We start from the raw sequence: 22234 nt of genomic DNA on the forward strand, positions 1-22234 counted from the left end.
GAGGGATGTTATTTTACTTTTGGTCTCTATTCTTTTCACATGAGCTTTACACTTGGGTGCATAAGAATCATTTTTCAGTGAGAAGTAATTCTACTTTGCACTACGAATTCAAAAAGTTCTGTAGCACTGCATGCGAGGGTGGTGAGATTCATGCAACAAGACCACAGATGGATGAATTGGAGTTCATCTTCTCTTCCTCCTTCAACCTACTGCCTGGGAAAGGTGTTAATGAACACTGAAATGACCATATGCTCAGTACAGCCAGAAGAAACACAAAAGAGATAAAGAACCAATGTAGTCTGCTCCTGAAAATTCAAGTGTTTGCTAGGCCCTAAAGACTGGGTAACAGATATCATTAAATCACAAATAAAAATGATATGAGTATATGGAAAGCTTACCAACTTCACCAGCAATGAAAATTTAGATTAAAACAATGCGATATATTTTTATCCATTAGATTGGAAAAATTTTAAAAGACTGAAAACATTCAGTGTCAGCAACAGTGCGGAGAAATGGGTACTCTCATAAAATGCTGTTAGGTAGATAAACTGTTACGACTTGTATAGGATAGTTATGTCTGCATGTAACAGAAAAACCCAACTAACAATGGATTCGAGAAATGGTGCTTAATTTTTAAAGCATAAAAACTGAGAGGATGGAAGCTGTTGGCCCTGGTTCAACTGCTGTCTTTCAATCTTCCTGTCCCATCATTCCAGACTTGTGGCTTTTTATTTCCATGCTTATCATCCCATGATGGAGAGATGGCTGCTGCAGCTCCAGGATGCTATGTGACAACACTAAGCAAGAAGAAAGGTCCAAGGACCAAAAGACCCTGGTTTCTAGGGCTCTATCTTTTCATTAAGAAGGGTCATTCAAGTCTTTCCCTTGAGTCTCATTGAGCAGAACTGACACACATGTCCACTCGTAGACCAAAAACTCTTGAAGAACTATTAAAGACACACAAACCTTACCTTTTCTGATAGAAAATAACTTTTTAATAGGGCACAAATTTGCATCAGTTATGTATTTTTTGTGAAATTCTGGTAGTATCTATGAAATGCGTAAGTAAATGCATAAACCCATCACAATACAGTATTTCTTCTAGGAAATTAGGCCATATATACTTCCAGAAATACTATGTAAAGATATATCTGTCTTTGTGTGTACTTATGAAAGTATTTTCATGTGTGTTTATGGATGTACATCTGTGTATCTTTGCATACTACTTCTGGAAATAAGTATATTCATATGAGCATAATTAATTAAAAACTGGAAATAAATTATTACTTAAATGTCAGTTGATACATGTTAAACACTTAGGACAGTACCAAGCACAATAATTATAAAATTAATATTCAATGTTCTTTTTAGTTTTGGTGTAAATTTTTGTTCTATTTATTTTATCTCCATCAATAGAAGATCAGCTAAATCAGTTTTAGACATCTGCATATTGGAATACCTTACAGCAATTAAAAAGAATAATGAGGTTTATATTTGCTGACATTGAAAGATATACAATACATATTATGCAGAAAACAATAATACAAGATTCCTGCTGATATGTGTATATTGTCTTATTTTTCATTAAAAAAGACAGGAAAAATGAAGCTTAGGAATATAATTATGAAAGAGTGTTTACATTTCAATATTGTCATATTTTTTAAACAAGTAAGCATTACTTTTTTATTCCTCTGAATGCTTTTAGACATCCTCTTTGTTTTCAGTAGCTTTAATAGGATAGGTGCAAATATGATCCATTTTGTATTTAACCTGATTAAAGTTCTTAGCACTCTTTGAATATGTAGCTTGATGTCATTCATCAATTACAGAAAAATTTAAGTCATTATCTCTTCAAATAATAGTACTGTCCCATTCTCTTTCTTTTCTCCTCTAGGATACCAATTACACATGTGTTATACCTTTCAACCAAGTCTCACATGTCTCTTACTCTTTTCTGTATTTGATATTCCTTTATTTCTTTGTGCTTCAGTCTGGATATTTTCTTCTGTCTTATCTTCAAGTTTACTAATTCTGTCTTTAGCTATTTTTAATCTGTGTTAAATATCTATTGAGTCTGTAGTTTCACATATTGTATTTTTCCATTCTAGAATCTTCATTTTATTCTTTTTTTATAGTTTCCTTCCAGGATTCTCATTTATTTATTTTAAAGCCTTGAACACATATCATGCATTTTGTCCATGATAACTCCATTACCTGTATCTGGGTATCTATTTCCTGAATTTTCTCTCAATTTTTGGTCAAGTCTTGTCTTTTCACATAACTGATTATTTCTTCTTGAGAGCCAGATATTTCATATGCAAAACATTACCTATGTTTTGTGATTCTAGATAATATTATCTTTCTCCAGAGAAAATTTAATTTTGCTTCTAGCAGGCAGCTATGCTGGGGTACTAGCAATCCAAGATTCACTTTTCTGATCAGGAACTGAGATGATCTAAAATTAGTCCTGACTCTATAAAGGATGTTCTATTCCCAGTCCCCCTTACTTTTACCTTGGAAAGTTATGCTGGAGTATTTCTGAAACTCCTTCCACACTGGTGGACCTTGAACTTCAATTTTTCTCACTTCATTCCCATCCCAGTTTTGAGTCTGTTGATACCTCTGCTCAGCTTCTTAAACTTTCAACATTGCTTTAGAAACAGGCAAATATTTTGAGGACTCAACTATCTAGGCTTACTTTCTTCTCAAGTACACAAATCTCTGCTCTGCAGTTCTTCTAGCTGTTTTCAGGCAGAGGGTTTATGAGAAACAAGCTAATATACCACTGGCAAAGTAAATCATAGCAGTATTTTTTTAATAAACAGAAACAGAAAATTCCATCAGAGTAAGTCACACTTTGAGTTAATATCTGTCATTTATATCAAAATGAGAATGAGAAGTTCTGATGCAAATTCTAGACTTACAGATTATACTCTAAGAATTAGACCCCTAGAAAAATGTGAGGGGAACCACTATGTGCATAACATGGTAAAAGTTGGAATCTGGTTGTCCTCAGGCTACTCCTTGTTTTAAGGTAAGCACCATTTGAAACTGAGATCTATGAAAAAGTATCAAAGTGATCAATGAATAGCAAAGAGAATGAAATTTCTAAGTAGGCAACTCAGGGAAAATTCAAGGGGAGAAAATCTTTAATTAAAGCCTCTACCTAATAATACAGTTTATCAGTAAAGGCTAGAAAAACCACCATAGCTCATATGCTGGGGCTGTACATTTAATGGAGTATCCCAAGATACCGTATAAAGAAAATGGTGTACACCCCCAAAATAGAAGGAGGGAACTCTGAAACAGGACACTTAACACAATCTTAGAAGGGAGACTAAAATCTACACCATTCAGTAAAATCTGCAGCAGATCTCTCTCCCTACTTCTCAAACTCCCTTGTCCCCTCCAGTCCCCACAAACTGCAGGAAGACAAATAAAACTAAATACCTTACCCTTAAACTGTAGGTTAAAGAGGAAGCCACATTAGTATATTGGCATGAGAGGAATTAGTAATATGGTCAACGAATGTTAATTCATACTCTATCAGAAAAATTTAAGTCTGGACAGTGTGATCCATCTTAACCATGAACAAAAGAAAAGGAACAACAATAAAAGAAGTCATAAACCAAAGGATAGATGAAAATTCCTAGTCAGTGCCTCAAGTGATAGAAAAATTTTTAAAGAATATGAATTTGATAAATTAAGGACTCAAAGTTAAAACAATAAAACCACATAATAAGAGAGAAGGAGGAAATTCTTTCCAGCCAAGGAACTAAATTGACAATCAAAAGCTCACCATTACCTAACAAATAAATAAATTAGAAACCTTAAGGAATGATTAAGTATGGCTGAAAATAATTACTGACAAAGAAGAAAGCCTCTGGGATAATCATAATGAATGCTGAGGAAGTAGGCAAACAGGCAAGGCAATTAGAAAGAAAATAATAGATATAAAAGACAAACACAATCTTGCATCAAGAGAGCTCCTCTCCTTGAGGCAGAAAATGACAAATAAATTAAGGTAAGGATGGTGATCTGAACATATGCAAATAATCTTCCATCCTAATGCTCCACTGTAGCTATAGGATAATAATAATATTAACAATAAATGTGGTAATAATAATCCTATGTTAGACAGAAAAAAGAGGTGAAAACTGTAACACAACTTGGGAAGCCAAAAAGCAAACAGAAAAATAAGTGTGGGGTTTCTTTTTGGGGTAATGAAATTTACTAAATTTTATTGTGGTAACAATTGCACAATTCTTTAAATAAACTGAAAACCATTTAGTTGTACACTTCAAATGAGTGAATTGTTAGTAGATTATATCTCATTAAAGTTGTTTATATGTGAAGAGTATTTCATTAAAGCATTTTCTAAATGATTGGCTAGGTTTCTAGTATAATGGGTGAAAACAGGTGCAAACAAGGCACTTTGTTGCCACGTTTCAGAATATCAACATAAACAGGTTTGTGCCTGCTGCTCAGATTTTCAAAACTAAGAATAGGTAGATAAGGAAACACACAGGAAAAAAGAAAGAGAAAGAGAGAAAATGTTCAACATAAAAATCAGAGTAGTAGTTATCTCTGGTAGAAAGAAATGATAACACAACTGGGAAAATTTAAAAGTACGTAACATTCTATTTCTTGGTCTGGGTAATGAGCACAGGCTACATAGTTCTTTGTTGTATTAAAATTCTTAAATCTATCTATTTATCTATCCACCTACCTACCTACCTATCTATCTAGTCTCCCTATATGTATACCCAGTTTCTGGTTCCGCACTAAGGATTAACTTTGACCAAAGGAAGGTTTGGCCCTTAACTAGATCCTGAGAAGTAACCCCTAAGAATTTAGAATGTCCTGCCTGGTAAGAGTGTGTTTATTATCTGGAGGCTTTGGGCCACGCACTATCAGCTTGATCTCTGGAGAGGCTGGAGATGAAGGTCAGCCATGTGGGCAGTCCATCATGCCTACGTGTCTGGCCCCCATGAAACCCTGGACACCAGGGCTTGATTGAGCTTTCCTGCTTGGCAATACTCGCTGCACGTTGACACACATAGTTGCTGGGAAAGACCTGCCTGCATGACTCTGCTGGGAGGGGACAACTGGAAGCTCACACCTGGTGTGCAGGATGCTGCCCTATGCACCTCTTCCCTTTGCTGATTTTAGCCAGTATCCTTTTGCTGTAATAAGCCGTAACTGTTAGCATAACAGCTTTGATGCATTCTGTGAGTCATTCCAGGCATTGACGGCTGGATCTTTGAACATGAGGGTGGTCTTGGGGAGCCCAGAACTGCACCTGTATATAGATATCTTTCACAATTAATTTTTTAAAGATAAAGTAGAAGAAAATTTCCCTAAATAGAGGAAGAACTAAATCTGCAGGACACAAAGACATTTTATGTTCTGCAGAAGATTTATTTTAATAGAATATTTACATCAAGACATGTCACAAAGAAGTTACTAAACATTAAGTATAATGAGAGAAAAGAAATCTTTAGTCATCCAGAGGAAATGCAGTTCACTTACAAAGAGGAAAAATAACTGCTATCAAGTTCCAGGGGATAATACAAAAACATTTATAAAAATCAGAGAAAAGTAGTTGAAGAATATAATACGCAGCTTATATTTTTGTCCAAGTACTAAACTAACAGAAAGACATTCTTAATCAGAAAATAATCATGGTGTAGTGCATCCATGGGCCTTTGTTGAAAGCAGTTATGCCAAGGTGAAACCCATGAATCAGAAGATGAACTGAAATAAAGTTCTCAGAAAGGGAGACGACTATTGGAATTATGGGCATAGAGCAGAATGTAGATGTTAAAACTCTCAGCTAAATAAAAATAATAAGATAGAAGTCAGGATGTGATTGGGAAGAAGGTAGGAGGGAGGGGGAGAAAACATGATTCATTTCTCCATTTTTCACGGCAGAAAGCTACGAATTTTTTTTCAATGATGGACCTAACCTAAAAACATGACTCCTATCTCTGATATTTTTCATAACCAATTTTCCATAAAATAAATTCATATAATTGAGCTAATGTAAAAATAACTGACATGTATGAATCGCTATATTCTAGGCACTGTTCTAAATGTTTTGTTTATATTACCTTTTTTCATCCTCACAACATCCTATGATTTAGGTACTATAAGTCCTATTTTACAGATCAGAAATTTGAGACACAAGAAATATTAAGTAACTTGCTCAAGTCCCCATAGAAAGTTAAGTGGTGGATCCTTTGACTTCAGTTTGTTTCTCTCCCTAATATGTGATAATTAAATTTGAAATATTTCAATTAAAATTATATGTACACTATAATCTCATTTTCATAAAAATTGAGTTTTTATTTGCCTATTTTTAAACTGTATAGATGTGCACAGAAAACTGTTCAGGAATGCTGCTCACTGAATATTTGAGAAAGTACACCAGATAGTTAAATTTGGGGTGATATTTTGCTCTCTGCTCTATAATTATATTGTCTGAACTTATATAATTAGTAAGGTACATAAAATTAATAAAATATTCTTTAAAAGTGTGTCTTCTAATTTGAAAAAAAATAACCTCTGTTGGAACAATACCAGGAATTATTAAGCAGCTATTTAAAGTACTAGTGTTGACTGTTAGGATGATTATTACAAGAGACAACAGGTGTTGTCAAGGATGTGACAGAAAGGGAACTCAGGCATTGTGAGTGGGAATGTAAATTGGTCCAACCTCTATGGAAAACAATATGGAGTTTGCTCAAAAAATCAAAAATGGATCTACCATACTCAGCAATTCCACTTCTAGGCATATACCCAAAGGAAATGAAAATATCATTTTGATGAAATATATGCACTCCTATGTTTATCACAGTATTATTCACAATAGCCAAGATATGGAAACAACCCAAATGCCCATCAATGGATGAATGGATAAAAAAGATGTGGTACACACACCCAGTGAAATATTATTCAGCTACAGGAGAGAAGACTCCTCCCATTTACAACATGGATAAACCTTGCACACATTATGCTAAGCAAGATAACTCAGAGAAAGACAAGTACTATGTGGTATCACTTATATGTGGAATCCCAAAAAATTAAACCTATAATAATCAGAGTGTAACCTATAATAATCAGAGGGGATGGGAAGTGAGGAGGTACTGGTAAGAGAGATGATGTTTAATGCTACAAACTTTTAGTAAGTAGTAAATAAGCCATGGAGATCTAATGCACACTATAATGAATGTAGACAATAATATTGCACTATAATTATATAATATGATAACAATTGCTACATCAGATTATTACAATAGAAAAATGTATCAAAGTAACATGCTGTACACCTTAAACTTACAGTTATACTTCAAATTTATTTTTAAAAAATTAACTACTAGTGTTAAGACTTATTGCTAGGTAAATCTATTTCTGTAAAAATAATCAATATGCAATACGTAAAAAATGCATTTAATTATGCAAAAATTAAATTAAATAGGGTGTGGGTGTGTGTTGAGTTAGACCAACAGACATAGAAGAATGTTTTCCAAGATATTAGAAGTGGTTATATCTGAATATAAAGATTTTAGATAATTTTTACTCTACTGTTTATTGTTTTCACTGCTGGTCAAATTATTAACCATAAGTTTGTTATTAATTTAACTAAAAGTGGGGGGAAATTAAAAAACTAAAATTTGGGGAATAGTAAAGGGAAAGGATACATTTTTATTTGTCCCTCAGAAAGGTTCCCTGATTTCTCTACTCTTGCATTTCAGCAAACGTGTGGGTGTTTGGTTTTTTTCCATTATTTTTTTCCCTCTACTGAAGATTGCTTAAAACCTCATTCTTGATTATCCCACTTTGAGATTTAAGACAGCAGGAGTTTTTCAGTATTGAGTCATTTTGCCTGTGAGGGGGAAAAAATGATTCAGGGCAGATTGAACAACAAGAAAGGAATTGATTATATTTTTGACCTGTTACTGTGCAATTAGATGAATTCGACAGCTATGGCAAGATTTCCCTAGTAGGCTATTCTGCTTAGGGAACAACTCATTCTCACTCCTTTTCTAAACTGACTTAGCCCCTTGCTATTTACAATGTAGTTTGTGGAACTGCAGCCAGAGTTCTCACCTAGGAGCTGATTAGAAATGTAGAGCTGTGGATCCCATCTCAGACATGCTAACTTTTATCAAGATCCCAGGTGATTCTTAGATGCATAAAAGCATGAGAATCACTGTCTTGGAGAATGTCATGCTCCTGCTTTCTCTCTGCTGGTTGGTCAAATGTGAAACTACATGGAAGTTAGAGAATCACAGAAGGTTAAATGGAAGAGCTCCAGGCTCCACAGAGGAGAAACCGGGGGCTGGGAAGAAGCTGACTTGGAGGAAGAACTAACCCAGGCTCCTTGCCGCAAATCACACCATGAACATCTGCACTCCAGAACCTACAACTCAGAGATGTAAATTAGTTAGGATATCTAAAGACAGTAACATTTACATGAGGAATTGGAAACAAAAGGCCACCTTACTTGAATGTTCTGTATTGCCTCTCTAGGATGCAGATTTCCAAGCTCTTAATGCAGTGCCTAGTACATTAAAAAAAACAAAAAAACAAAAACCACTCAACAGGTATTTATAAATATGTGAATTCTGTGGGTTTAACCCAATAGAGAACAAATCAGATGATCTTAAAGCTGAAAGAAAATTAAGACACCCAACTGTGACAGACCAGCCCAAGGTCAATGCTAGTTAAAGGTAAATCCAGGATTTGATTCCTGATCATGCTATTTCTACCTCCCTGACCCAATCTTACTTTTCTACTTGTCCTTTTATCTGCTCCTCAACCATCCAAGTAATAAAACAGATCCAATAGGAAATTGTGATTATTGCAAGAGCTATGAAAATAACTGGAAAAAAAACTCCCCATGTTTTCCAGCTCATTAAAATTATCAGCTGAATGAATGCTTTCTTAACAGGATTAAATTATGTCAGGTATGCCTGATGCTGAAACACCATATATAGGAAAAACACAAGGGAAAAAAATTCTTTTTTAATTCACAATAAGCAACAACAAACTAAAAATGATAGGATACCTGGGAATAAACTTAATAAATTCAGTGTAATTCTAGTTAAAACTCCAATAAAATGTTTCTAGGAGTTGATAAAATAAGTTTAAATTTAACCTGTAAGGAAAAACAAGGGAAAATAGTAAAATCCTGAAAGAGAAGAGAAATTAAGTGAGACTTGCCCCCAAGACTTCAAGCATTTATGATAAAAGCTACTGTGACTAAAATAGTGTCTTACTGGTAAATTTAATTTGTACTTTAAATTACATATTAATCATATTTTTATAACTGAATCTTTCTGGCTAAGGAAAAGCATGTATCTTCCATTATCAATCTGCGAATACACGTCACTCAGTAGAGTTTTGTAACATTTTTATATATTTATATCTTATTAAATTTATTTCTAGGTATTTTATGTGAATTGCAGTAGTCGTTTTGTTGTTGTCACTATTTGTGTTGCTGCTACAATGAATGGCTCTTTTCCAATTTTATATTTCCCATTCTTTATAAAAAAGCAATTCAATATTTAGAAATTAAGCTTGCAGACATATTGCAGAAGTTAAAAATATACACATAATGCTTCACTGCAGCATAGCTTGAAATAAAATAGGGGCTTGTAAGTAAATTGTGTTCCACACGGACAATGACATACTATGAAGCCATTTTTTAAAAAAATGACAGGTACATAATGAATTGATATGAATTGTTAAGATATGTCATATAGGAAAAGGGGGTTAAAAAAAACAGCATGTAAAATATACCATCTCTGTTAAATATATATATGTACATGCAAACTCATTTTTATTGAATAAATAATGTTGGGCATTTTTTGAAATGTCTTATCATTATCTTTATTTCACAAACAAGAAAACTAAAGCCTAAAGATATTAAGTAATTTTCCTAAGACCACACAACATAGTTGAGAATCAAACTCAGGTATGATTAATTCCATGCTCTTAAACTTTATGTGATGTGGTGTGTGTGTGTACAAAAAGCGCAATAATCTTCTGATATATCAGATTATAAGAATTTTTATTTTCTAAATTTACATGCCTGTAATGTTTGTATTTTTAATAAAAGCTCATATTTTAATTAGGAAAAACAGCAATGGAATATGTCTAATACAATGCACAGTTTTGTAGCTTTATACATATGCAAGCATCGTAGTTAACCTGAGAGAAATAAATAAAAGCAGTTTAAGAAATAAATTTGATAATTAAATTTTTAAACACCATAATCCCATGATCCTGCTCTAACCAGTATTAATATTATGATGCATATGCACCTATCTTTTTCTATGCTCACTTGTAAGCAAACTACACATAGGTTTATAACTCTGAATGTGCTGGCAATATAATACCCTATTGTGTGATATGCCATAAATTACCTACTCCTTTCCCCTAAGATTGGATATTTAGGTTGTTTTCAGTTTTCTCCAACCTAAAGAACACTATGATATGGATCTTCAAGCAAACAGTAATATTATTAAGTTTTAATTTTAGTTAAGGTGACTTTCATGTTGAATATGTCAAGATTGAAATCACTGCTGTAGCATTCATATATAGAGATATACACCATCAGCAGAATAACCACTTGAGAAATGAAAAATTCATCAAAGCTAGTTATTTAGTTAGTTAAACAAAATGCTTATATTACTCACTTTCTAACTGACTTTTATCTGAAATGCTTTATGTGCTTGATATGTAGAGTAACTTAGCAGAGTGAAAACTGCTTTGAATCAGAAAGATCAGCTGTCAATTCTTTATGCTGGTTTTGAGGAAAGAATTAAAAAATAACCTGTAAGTTGGATAGAGGGGAAAGGCCTTAATGTTTTTTTATTCTCAAATCCTCATCTAATTAACAATAAAAATAAATAAAATTGACTTGAATTAGTACAGTGCACTAAAAATAAGCATATTATTATTAAAGGCTAATGCCAAAAACATTCAGTGATTCCACAAGCTTTGTCAGTGTGAGAATTTGAACGTCTTTAATGAGAAAAATGGAACTATAGCACACTGAGCCAATTCTGTGATTCTACCCAATTTTCCACAAGATAAAGCTCATCACGTCTATTTAGGAAAGTATGTGATCTCCAAGGCTGCACCTGAAACGTGCCATTAATAGTTCATCTTGCCTGATTACACAGATAAGGAGAACAGTGTACATTTCTATGGAAGTTTTAACTGCTTCTACTTTTTCTCACCTTCACAACAATCCTGAGGTGAGCTTACAGTTGGTATTTATACCTCCATTTTACAAATAAAGAACTGACCCTAAAAGGGATAAACTCTCTCACCCAAAGTGATGTTAAATGCCACCCAGACATGTCCTATTTAAGGATGGAAGATTCTTCATAGAATGTGGGCTGTGATTTGTTTGTCTAGAAAGCAAAATACTTACTAGACATATTACTTTTAAAAATTAAAAGAATTATGTAAACTCCCCAATACTTCAAAATGATACAAGCATTCAGGAAGTCTTTAAGTGACATTTAAATGTGAATTTTAAATCTAAGATGGATGAAAATCTAAGGTCTGCCTTTGCAGGGTGGGGGGGATTTACAGGAAAAACCATAGGGGAGCTGTAGGAGTGGTGATATTCTAGATGGTTAGAAGGGTGACTAGACAGATAGGTGATAAAGTGATAATAGTAAAATGGTAGAATCTGGGTGCACATTCAGTGTTTGTTGTAAAATTCTTTCAACTTTTGTGTGTCTGAAAATCTTCATGTTATAAAAACGTAATAAAATGCTATGTCAAAAAAGGCAAATTCTTTTCAATGTATGTTGGAAACCCACAACTAGGTGTACAAATCACCTATATCTGCTTGAGAAACAATTTGAAAGAATGTACATAAAAACTATATTATAGATAGGCATTTGGAACCTTACTGTATTTCCTGGGAAAACGTTGATTTGTCCAAATTTTTCTCTAACTTTACTAAAATGAAAGCTGAGATTTGTTCTTTTCTGGAAATTTGAGAAGTATATTTGGGATATTTGATTTGGGATAATTGATTATTTATGAATTTCATTACTATCCTTGTCAGCAACTGAATAGACATTTCTAAATTATTTTATTTTGAAATACTTATAGAAATCTAATTTCTCTTTCATCCTCTTTTTAGATGATCTCATTATTCTTAGGACAATCTGGAAAGGAGGCAAAGTTAAAATATTTCCCTTTTTAGTAATTTTGTATGTCTGGATAACCTTCCCATCCACCTTGTTTGCATCGCTCTTTTTCTGGTGCAATGGGAAAAAAAAAACAATTTCCTGCTTCAAGGCGACAAGCTCCAGTGACAGACAGCTGCCAGTGTTGGCTGAATTAGCTTGCACTGGCTTCCTCCACTCCACTTGTACTTTGATTTCACAGTTCAAGGAGAGAAGGCAAAAACAAACAAAAGGATCCTTGACTAGTCCAAGTGTAACTCTCAAAGGAAATTGTTTGGAACAATCTTCTTATAATAATTCATAACAATCATTTTTTAAATGATCTCAATAATGTAGTATTTTTGCTTTCCTAAAATAATGGATTGAAGAAAGATGTGTTTTCTCACTTTAGTTCTATCAGATGCATACATGTACAAGTTTAATAAAGGCAGGCAGCCACTGCACTTTATTCTTTCTTGAAACTCTGGGCTGTCAGAAAACCAACCTTTGTTATGTTCCCCTACTACATATGGTGTAGGTGAGTTCTGCTTGCTTATTGCTGAAGATACTAAAGCTCATTAGCAATTCTTTGTTAGTATTTATCTATCACTCGAGGCTTTTTCTGATTTTTAAATGCTTCACCAGTCTATCTGCCTTTATAGCACTTAAAAGGTGGGACCTCATCACCTCTGTTTTCATGGCCATTTATATATCAATTCTCTTCAGAATAGTTCTACTGAATTTTAACAACTTCCAGAAACCTGAGCTTATCTGTGGAAGTTCTTTACTAAATTATCAAGTAACTTTTGTGAAAGATGAGTTTATTGTGACCTAGTTGGTGTTTCTTAGGAGGGATGTCCAACTTATTGGCATAAAAATGAAAGAAGGAAAAGTAGCAGAGGGTACTGGCTCCTTCCCATGAATCCAAAGAGGTAGACGCCATGGAAGTGAGGGCGGTTGATGGATCCTAGAATCTAACATAGAAACAGAAGGAAATCCCTAGGAGAGAAGGAACTGGGTCTTTACTGCCACATATGTGGCAGGAATGGCAGTGAAGAGCTGGGAGCAGAGGATGGGGAACCTGGTGGGGAACATGTTTTATATGTGTCCTTTTCTCTCCTCCACCACTTTATCTGCTATCATAAAATAGGAAAACTATAATTACAGCCTAATGCCAGAGAGAAGAGTGGGTAATATCAGAGAAATTTTGGAACATGGTTTGGGAAAGAAGGTGATTAAAAAATGGTGAGATAAACTGTCCAGCCCTCTGTGTATTTCCTTCTTCCTCCCATCCCACTTTCCCCCTTGCCTAGATAATTATAATGACATGAGGAGGCTCTGCAAAAAGAAAAGTACCTGGGGTAGAAGTAGGGGGTGAGGGGGGTTCTGTAGGACAAGGCCACTTGATGATGGAGGTGGACACGGAGTAGCTCAGATATAACCCCAGAAGCTCTTCAACCTGGGAGAATGCATTCCTGGCACAGACACTGTGCCCAAGGGGAGGAGCAGGAATACTGAATATAATTTGGTTTAGAGTGATGGATAGAAAAATAAGATGAGATTATACTGTAGAATCCCTTGGAAACCAGAGAAAGATTTTATTTTATTGTTGCTTTTGTTTTCTGGGGTTTTTTTCTTTTTTCCTTTATTTGATGGCAATAGAGACTCACTATATGTTTTTGAGAATATTATTCTGGCAGCAGTGTGTATACAATGTTGGGAAGATGGACAGCCAAGAGATGCTGTTTCAATACCTAAGCCAAAAAGAAATAGGATCTCATGATATCTATGAGAATAGGATGGAGGAAAGTGATTTCAGGGCTGTTACAAAAGTGTAAGAAAATAACCTGGCAAGTGATTATATTGAGAGACACGTTGAAAGAAGTCAGGGGGCTTGAATGATCAGGAGGCCAATAAAAATGGTCATGAATATAGAGGAGTCAAGAGGAAGAGAGAAACTGGTTTCGTAAGAGTTTCAGGTTGAAATTTTGACATATTAAAATTTAGGACTCACAAATAAGGTTATCAGGCAGAAAAACAGAGAAGGTATGGAGTGCAGATCAGAGATGTAGCTCTGCGAGTCACCTGCCTAGATCAAGGTGACTATCAAAGCTCTGGGAGTCTATTGGCCTTTAAGGAAGAAAGTGGAAAAGAAAGAGATGGGGTGGAATAGACGTGGAGGTCTTAATTTAACTGCTTGTTTTTTGAATTATCTTCCATACCCTCCAACAGATTACAACAAATGTAAATGTTGAACGATGCTTTTGAAGCAAAACGGTCCTTTCCTTTGCAATATACTGCTTCCCCTCCACCATATGTTCATTATTTATGGATTAGATAAATGAGTTGCAAAGTCTCATTATTCAGATAATGATTGGGCATTTTTCTTTTAATGAGTTTGGTGGTGATGCAAAGGGAGGAAAAAGGCAGTAGCTGGAAGGCTTAGCAGGGTCATAGCAATGATGAGGAGAAGATAAGCCTGATGACTCAGAAGAAAGGGACCCACAGAGGAGGGGAGACTGGCAAGTCAAGTGAAAGAGAGAATAAAAGGACAAGGTTCAAGAGTAGGTGCGAGTGGATGGGGCTGGAGCACTGGCCCACGGCTTAGCTTCACCCTTCTTACTGAAGAGGAGTAGAAAAACGTAGAAGGTAATTTGAGGATGGAGGTACAAAGCTAACGTAGCAGACACTGGATAACTAATTGGTAATACTGTCGGACTTCAAAGATAAAGAATCTTTTAATACGTAATTAAAATACCAGGAGAAAAACAACCAGTCTGGTCTCAGACTTTGCCACAGTGTTAGAACATGGAGTTCTGCCCCAAAATCTTCAAAGAAAGAGAACTTGACCCAAGAACTATAGACCCACCCAAGCTGCCTTTCATGTATAATGACAACAAATATTCTGGAGCATGCAAATAATTTGTAGCCTAGTCAGACTGCGGAGAACTACGATTATCGGGCCTTTTCCCAATCACGTTTCCCCACGCTCCCCACGCCTCCCACCTCCCGGCTTCTTTGTTCATGCCACAAACACCCCAAGACCCTTACCCTCCGGGAGGCGGATGTGAAGCTTGTTTTCCGGTCCTCTCGCTTGGCTGCCTTGTGCATTTGACTCTCTCTTTGTAGGCCTCAAACGTCGGCGTCTCAGCATTTTGGCTCGCCGTGCATCGGGCAAAACCAACCGCCTCAGTAAGTCTCCTTTTCTAGCTTTCCTATTCTTTCCCCTTTCTTGTCTTCTAAGTTAACAAACGAAACTAAAAGCCAGAGATGTTCACAGGTTCAGTCAGTCATTCAGCAACCGCTAGCGGAGCGCTCGCTCCTTCAGGGACCCTGCCTGGCTTTGGTTGCGCGAAGCCGACAGCCCTCTGACCTCAAGGAGCTCGAAGCCCAGAGGGAGAGAGTGACGTAAACGGCGCGCGCAAGGCATTGTGGTCCGTTCAATTAAAGGGGAAAGTACGGATTACCGCTCTGAGGAGACGGCGGAACCTACCAGAAGCCGTGACGAGGGAAATGCAAAGGCTCCGAGGGATGTAGGTAGGACCCTGAAGCTTTTCTTTCTTTTAAAAAAAAATTTTTAAAGATATTTTTATTAAAGTATAGTCAGTTTACAACGTTGTTTCAATTTCTGGTGTACAGCACAATGCTTCAGTCATATAGGAACATACGTACATTCGTTTTCATAGTCTTTGTCACCCTAAGTTACTACAAGATATCAAATATAGTTCCCTGTGCTATGCAGTATAAACTTGTTTACCTATTTTATATATATCAGTCAGTATTTGCAAATCTCGAACTCCCAATTTTTCCCTCCCCACTCCGGTAACCATAAGTTTGTTTTCTATGTGTGTGAGTCTGTTTCTGTTTTGTAAATAAGTTTGTTTGGCCTTTTTTTTTTTTTTTTTAGATTCCACATATAGGTGATATATGGTATTTTTCTTTCTCTTTCTGGCTTACTTCATTTAGAATGACATTCTCCGGGTCCATCTTTGTTGCTGCAAATGGCATTATTTTATTATACTTTATGACTGAGTAGTATTCCATTGCATAAGTATGCCATAACTTTTTTTTTCTTAAAGGATGAGTAGAATATCAAAATGGGGTGGGTGGTGGAAGACGACTTTCAGGCAGACGAATAGTATGAGCAAAAACAGGAAAGGAAAATGTGTTCTGTGTGCTCAGAGACCACAAGGAGTTCAGTGTCATTTCAGTACAAAATACAGAAGGTAAAGCTTGAGAGGGTACAGGGGCTGGACACATACTCTATGTTAGGTAGTTGGGATTCATTCTGCAGGTCCTGGAAAGCCAGCAGAGAATTCTGAGCTGTGGAATTACATTGTTGGTTTAATATTTTGGGTAGATCACCCCACTGGCTTTGCAAAAGATGAATCTGAGAGGGAAAATACCAAAGGTTGATAAAGTGATTAGGGGCCTAGTACAATATCCCCCCACAGAGGATGTCTGTTTTAGATAGGGGTGATGAAGTGAGAGAAGATGTGAGGGCTTGAAGAAACAGTTATAAAGTGAAAAACTGGGTTTACAGACTTATTTTCTGTGGGAGACTTCAGAGGAATGGAGGAGTCGAGGATGCTCCCACGTTGTGTTACCTAGGAGATACTGTCAACCTAGAGAAAATACAGGACGCCAAAGAAGATGATGTTAGTAGTTGCCTTTAACTGCAGTGGAGCTAATACCTGGTTGAAGCTGAGGTCGTTAGGTCCATCAGCAGTTGGGTAAATGCCTGAAAAGTCTGCGCTAGACAGATTTGGGGCTTATCAGCATCGAGTGAATAAATAGCTGTGCACATGAATATGGGGCATTACTGTAAAGCAATAATGAGATGAGAGAAAAACGCTGGGCTGAAGCTAGAACAAGGGTATACTAGCTGTAATGGCGGGGTGGGGGTGGGGTGCTGGTAAACAAAAGGCCCTATACAGGATACAGAGATTAAAACGTGCAGAAATGTATGGGGGAACCAAGAAAGTAGAGGTTTAAAATGAAGGAGTACCTGATAGTGACCAATCAGGATAACGGAAAACATTCACTAAATAGGACAACGTATCAGTATGTGGGGAAGAAAGCCAGCATCAAAGCTTCAGAAAGCTGAGTACATGGGAAGGGAGGTGGCAGGAAGATGGGTGAGGTCAGTTCTTCAAGGAGCTTAGCTGGTGAGGGGTGGATGATAGAGGATGACCAGGAGACTTGGGAGTTTACATTTAAAAAAAAAAAAAAAAACCAGAAGACAAAAACCAGCTTGGCATCGTTTAAGGCGTCCTGTCTGCAAATCACCTGCAGCCTCACCTGAGCCCAATTATCAGCGCCCTCCCTTAGATAATGAGACACGGACCAGTAGCAGGTGTTCTTAAGATGGATCAAGCTGGTGGACCGATGTGGATGGGTGAGTAACCGCCTAGCAAAGCTGATTAAAATATATAGACCAGCCGTGTGTGCACTTCAAGTTTCCTTCAGTCAGTGCTGCTGTAAAGCTGAATCATTAGGCCAATGGCCTTGATTCTCTGCTAAGGCATTTCCTATAGACAGTTTTCCTTGAAACCTGGGCCATATAAAAAGGCTTTTTCATCCATATCCTGGTCTATGCTGTGTTTACTACCTTCTCATGCCCTCTGCCTACCTGAGAGGTTGACCCAAGAATTACAGTCCCACACAAGCTATCTTTCATGTATAATGACAGCAAATATTTTGGAATGTGCCAAGAACTCTGGGACTAGAGTCCCAGATATACTGCTTAAATTTGAATTAAGAAGCTAGTGCAAAAGAGAGAAGAGTGAAAAGTGTCTTTGACAATTAACCCATGAGTGAGCATCCCTTTTTGTATTACACTTAAGATACATTTGGGCTCCTGACACTACTGTACATTTTCTTCCCTTCCCTATTTTGAGACAGATTTACAGATGCTTTTACACCAACTGATGTTTGAAGATAAAAAGTCTTTTATCTGCTGCAGTCCAGCTTTTTCTGACCAGCATTCGTAACAAACATTTGGATCTCTTCCAATAGTGAATAAGCAGGGAGAAATGCTAAATGCTAGCCCGAAGACACCAGTCACAGCAGACTGATTTTTTTTTAATTGCCAGATTTGCAACATGTTAGGGGTCAATGGAACTGTTATTCCATTGACTTTGAAATCTTGGGTTTTAAAATTCTAAAGTGAAGGCTGAGACCCTGTTTGAGGAACTCTGAGCAAAAGTGTTCTTTCTTCCCTCCTCTGATAACTGGGCAGCATAGGATGGATTCTGAGGACTGCGTTTGACTGTCTAGCACGTCCCTGCTTGGTTGCTTTCTGTGGGTTGTGACAGAAATTGGCAAGAAGCATGAGGAGGCTGAAAGGCTTTGCTGACACTGGACGCACAGGCAGTTTCTCAGTCTATTGCTCCTGTATGGAAATTTGCTTTCTTAATGCTTGGTGTCCCTTCTTGCTTTAAGAATGCATTCTCTGATTTCTCCGTTTGGTTCGTAGGCTTACCTTCCTCACCTTCCAGGAATTGGCCGGTGTTGGGGGTGGAGGGATCAGTTAACTTCTCAGTAACCTACTTCCCATCACCGCAGGAATCTCAAGCTGGGCAAGTGACAACTCTGAATGGCCACCGTGTGCTACCTGATTAAGGAATACAGAAAATTTTATGTATGAAATGAATGTCCCAAGGGAGAAAGGCCACTTTGAAATTTGGTGTTTTTTTCCCATTTGCTCGGTTCAGGTCCTTGTGTGTTAAGAAGAAATGTGTCAGTTCCTCTTGTTTTCTCTACTGGAGCAGCAGAGCAGCGTGGTGCCCATCAGGGAGCCCTGGCATAGCAAGATCAAGCTCTGTAGGGACTTATCACCAGGTGAACACCACCAGAGCCAGCCCCACCACCAGTGAGGGTATTCCAGGCAACAATTAAATCGTGATCATTCCCCTCTACACGTACCTCCCCACTTCCATCTCAAATCCCAGCTGTCTTCCAACTGTGGGGAGCCCAAACTGGATAACTAGACACCAGGAGTCCATGTCAACCCTCAATGCTAGCAGTAACAAGATCCTGGCTCCCACTGCCCAGATTAGGAAAAAGGGGCGAGGTCTTCTGCTCAACAGTGAATTCAGGTGCAGGTCCAAGGGGTGGTTTAAGAAAGGCTGGAAATAAAATGTGCAGAAGAAAGGTGAATAAGGAAAACAGAGTGAGATATAATTCTCTGCAAAGATTTAAGAGGAGTGCAATTTTCCCTTAGATTATAAAATTAGAGCAATAGCCCTGTTTTGAAGACCATCTTCCTTACCTGGCATCAAAAGCATAAGAAAGCAGCGGGAATGCTGGAGGGAGATGGACAGGCATGATAAAGGCCCTCCTGTGAGTGTCCCATCAGAACAATAACAAAAGCAGCAACCCTAGAAAAACACCCCAAAATGGTGTTGGAAGCATGGGAGACTTAAAGCTGACAGTAAAGTGGTCAAGCCATAATCACCACTTCTCTCGTGAATGTTAATAAGGTTAACTGGAGTGGAATATGAGGCAGGGGAGAGAATAAGAGCTGAGATTAGGAAGCGATATGAGAGGTGATGAGAGAAAAAGATCTGTGAACTGTGAAAATCTTTTAAATATGAGAAGAACAAGTACTCTGTCAGGAGATAAGTTGAAAAGATCAAAAAATACATAGCAAAGAATGTGAGATGAAAGGGCAGAAGGGCAGAGATGTTGGAAGAAAACAAGGACAGGAAGAGGGAGAGAAATACAGGAAAGGTGGGGGTGTTCCTGGAAGAAGTGCAAGAGTTAGAAGGAAATACACAGAAGACAACTTTGGAGAGAAAGTCTCTGATTTATGAGTCAAATCCCATGAATGTGGTTAACGAATTACTGATGAATAATCATTAACTAACACTACCTTTTATAAAAACTTAAAATGCAGCAGTCGCTGGCAGAAAAAAACTGTAAATTCAGATTGTTGAAAGTAATCAGAAAAAAAAAAGGCAGTAATGGGAAATAGGAGGGCTTATCTTGCTCCAAGCTCTTGTGACCTGCCACCCAGCTCCTCAAGTCTACTGCTATGACTCTGTTTCTATTAGTCATCAGTTAATGTACTTGAACAGATTCAGTTATAGTCATAAGAGGCAAATAGGCCAATGTATAAAATAGCCCAGTTGTATTTTGTTTTCTCCACAGCTTCTGAGCACAGGGATTTTTTTTTAGTTAAACTGATTTACTGATGATGTGGCAATCTGGTGACATCATTTCATTGGAGCCAAGCTCCACCTGCTTATTAAACTTACCTTCCAACCCTTGATCTAGTCCTAGGTCTGGAGCCCAACACGAAAAGGGAGTTAAAAGGGAGAGAGTTTAGTATGTAATCGCTACATGATCTGACAATGTAAATTTGTTACACTCATTAGGTGGCATGTATGAGAAGATTGACATATTCAAATAAGTTTTAAACTACTTTAGTGATTATAATTGATGGTAGTAGCATTAGTAGTATTATTCTGAGACTGTTGTTTGTTTGTGTATAATATGGGATAGTAGGGTTACTCAATCTTAGCACTACTAACATTTTGGACCAAATATTATTTGTCGTGAGGACTAGTCCTGTGCTTTTATGATGTTTAACAGCAGCCCTGGCCTCTGCCTCCTAAATACCAATAGCACCAATGCCCCAACTCCTGCAGCTATGACAACCAAAAATGTCTCCTGAGTGCTGCTAAATATCCCTTGAGAGGAAACTCACCCTTGGCTGAGAACCACTTGGATAAAGCAAATGAACAATAATGGAGTATGCAAATTCTACTTCACGCTCTGTGTCCCTGTAAACCAGGATTCTTGGTATAAAGGAAAAGAAACACAGATTATGGTATATACAGTGGGAGGAGAGAGAGAGAAAGAAATTATAGCACTTAGTTTGTAGTCTTGAAGTATTATTTCCCATTAAAAAGAAACCAGGGCTTGTTGGAGAAATGCTGGCTCCAGGCCTATGGAAAGAAATGCACAAGATGATTTTGGGATTCCTTGACCTACTCAATATCAAGGGAGAAATTAAATGTTACTAGGGTCATTGTCAAAATGACTCAGACTCTAAATAAGAGTGCCCCACTAAGCAAAAGAACCTACAGTGAGCAAGCTTTGATCTTCAATAAAAATAAGATTTGCAATACATTGGAAATTATAAAATATGTTTAAATCCACAAGTTCATAATATTTTTAAAACAATAGTTATTGTCAGATCACAAGGAACCATCATTATCTTGAAAACTAATAAAGATTATGAATCAAGCATTTACCTACCTTTTCCTCAATCAACCAAATAATAGATTAATGTGTTTCTATAAAAGATTTTCAACTAATAAGTTCAAAAGAATTAATACATTAGAATATGCCAGCTCCTATTATTTAATAGATTGAGGCACTGAGAATCACGGGCTAGTGACAGCACAAAAAGATACAACCAGATATAATAGGCCTCCTGATAAAAGAACACACAGCCACGTATAGTCTTACCAAAGAAGTCAGACCCAAGTCTGTCTGATCAAGTGTCTGAGCCCAGCTGTCAATTTACAAGAAATAGGACAGAGGAACATGCTACCCTGCACAAGGAGTGTGCAATCAGCAAAATTCAGACTGGGACAATCCACAGCGAAATGGCCAGGGTTCTTCCACAGTCTGATTGTAAGGGAAAGAAAGGAATGGAAGAGGAAAGTAGATGAAAGGCATTAAAATGCTACATCAAATATTTTGCAAGGGCAAGACTAAGTGTTTTAGTGATGCACATGAGTGATAAAAGCACATAGACATGCAAGGAAATAATTACAAAAGTTAAGATAGAGGTTATTTGTGGAAGGAGGGGCTTCCAGGTGGCAGGCATAGTTCTATTTCTTGGCCCGAGTGATGTTTAACAGAGTGTTCAACTTGTAATTGAGTAAGTTATATAGTCTCTGTGATTTCTTTTGCATCTGTTGATAATGAAGAGGTTAAAAGAGAATGTTATCAAAAATGAATATTTCTAAATTGTCTCAATTTAGTGACAGGAGGCCATTTTTTACCTTGATGAGACA

The sequence above is a fragment of the Camelus bactrianus genome, chromosome 20 (assembly GCF_048773025.1).
Source record: "Camelus bactrianus isolate YW-2024 breed Bactrian camel chromosome 20, ASM4877302v1, whole genome shotgun sequence".
Taxonomy (NCBI): Eukaryota; Metazoa; Chordata; class Mammalia; order Artiodactyla; family Camelidae; genus Camelus; species Camelus bactrianus.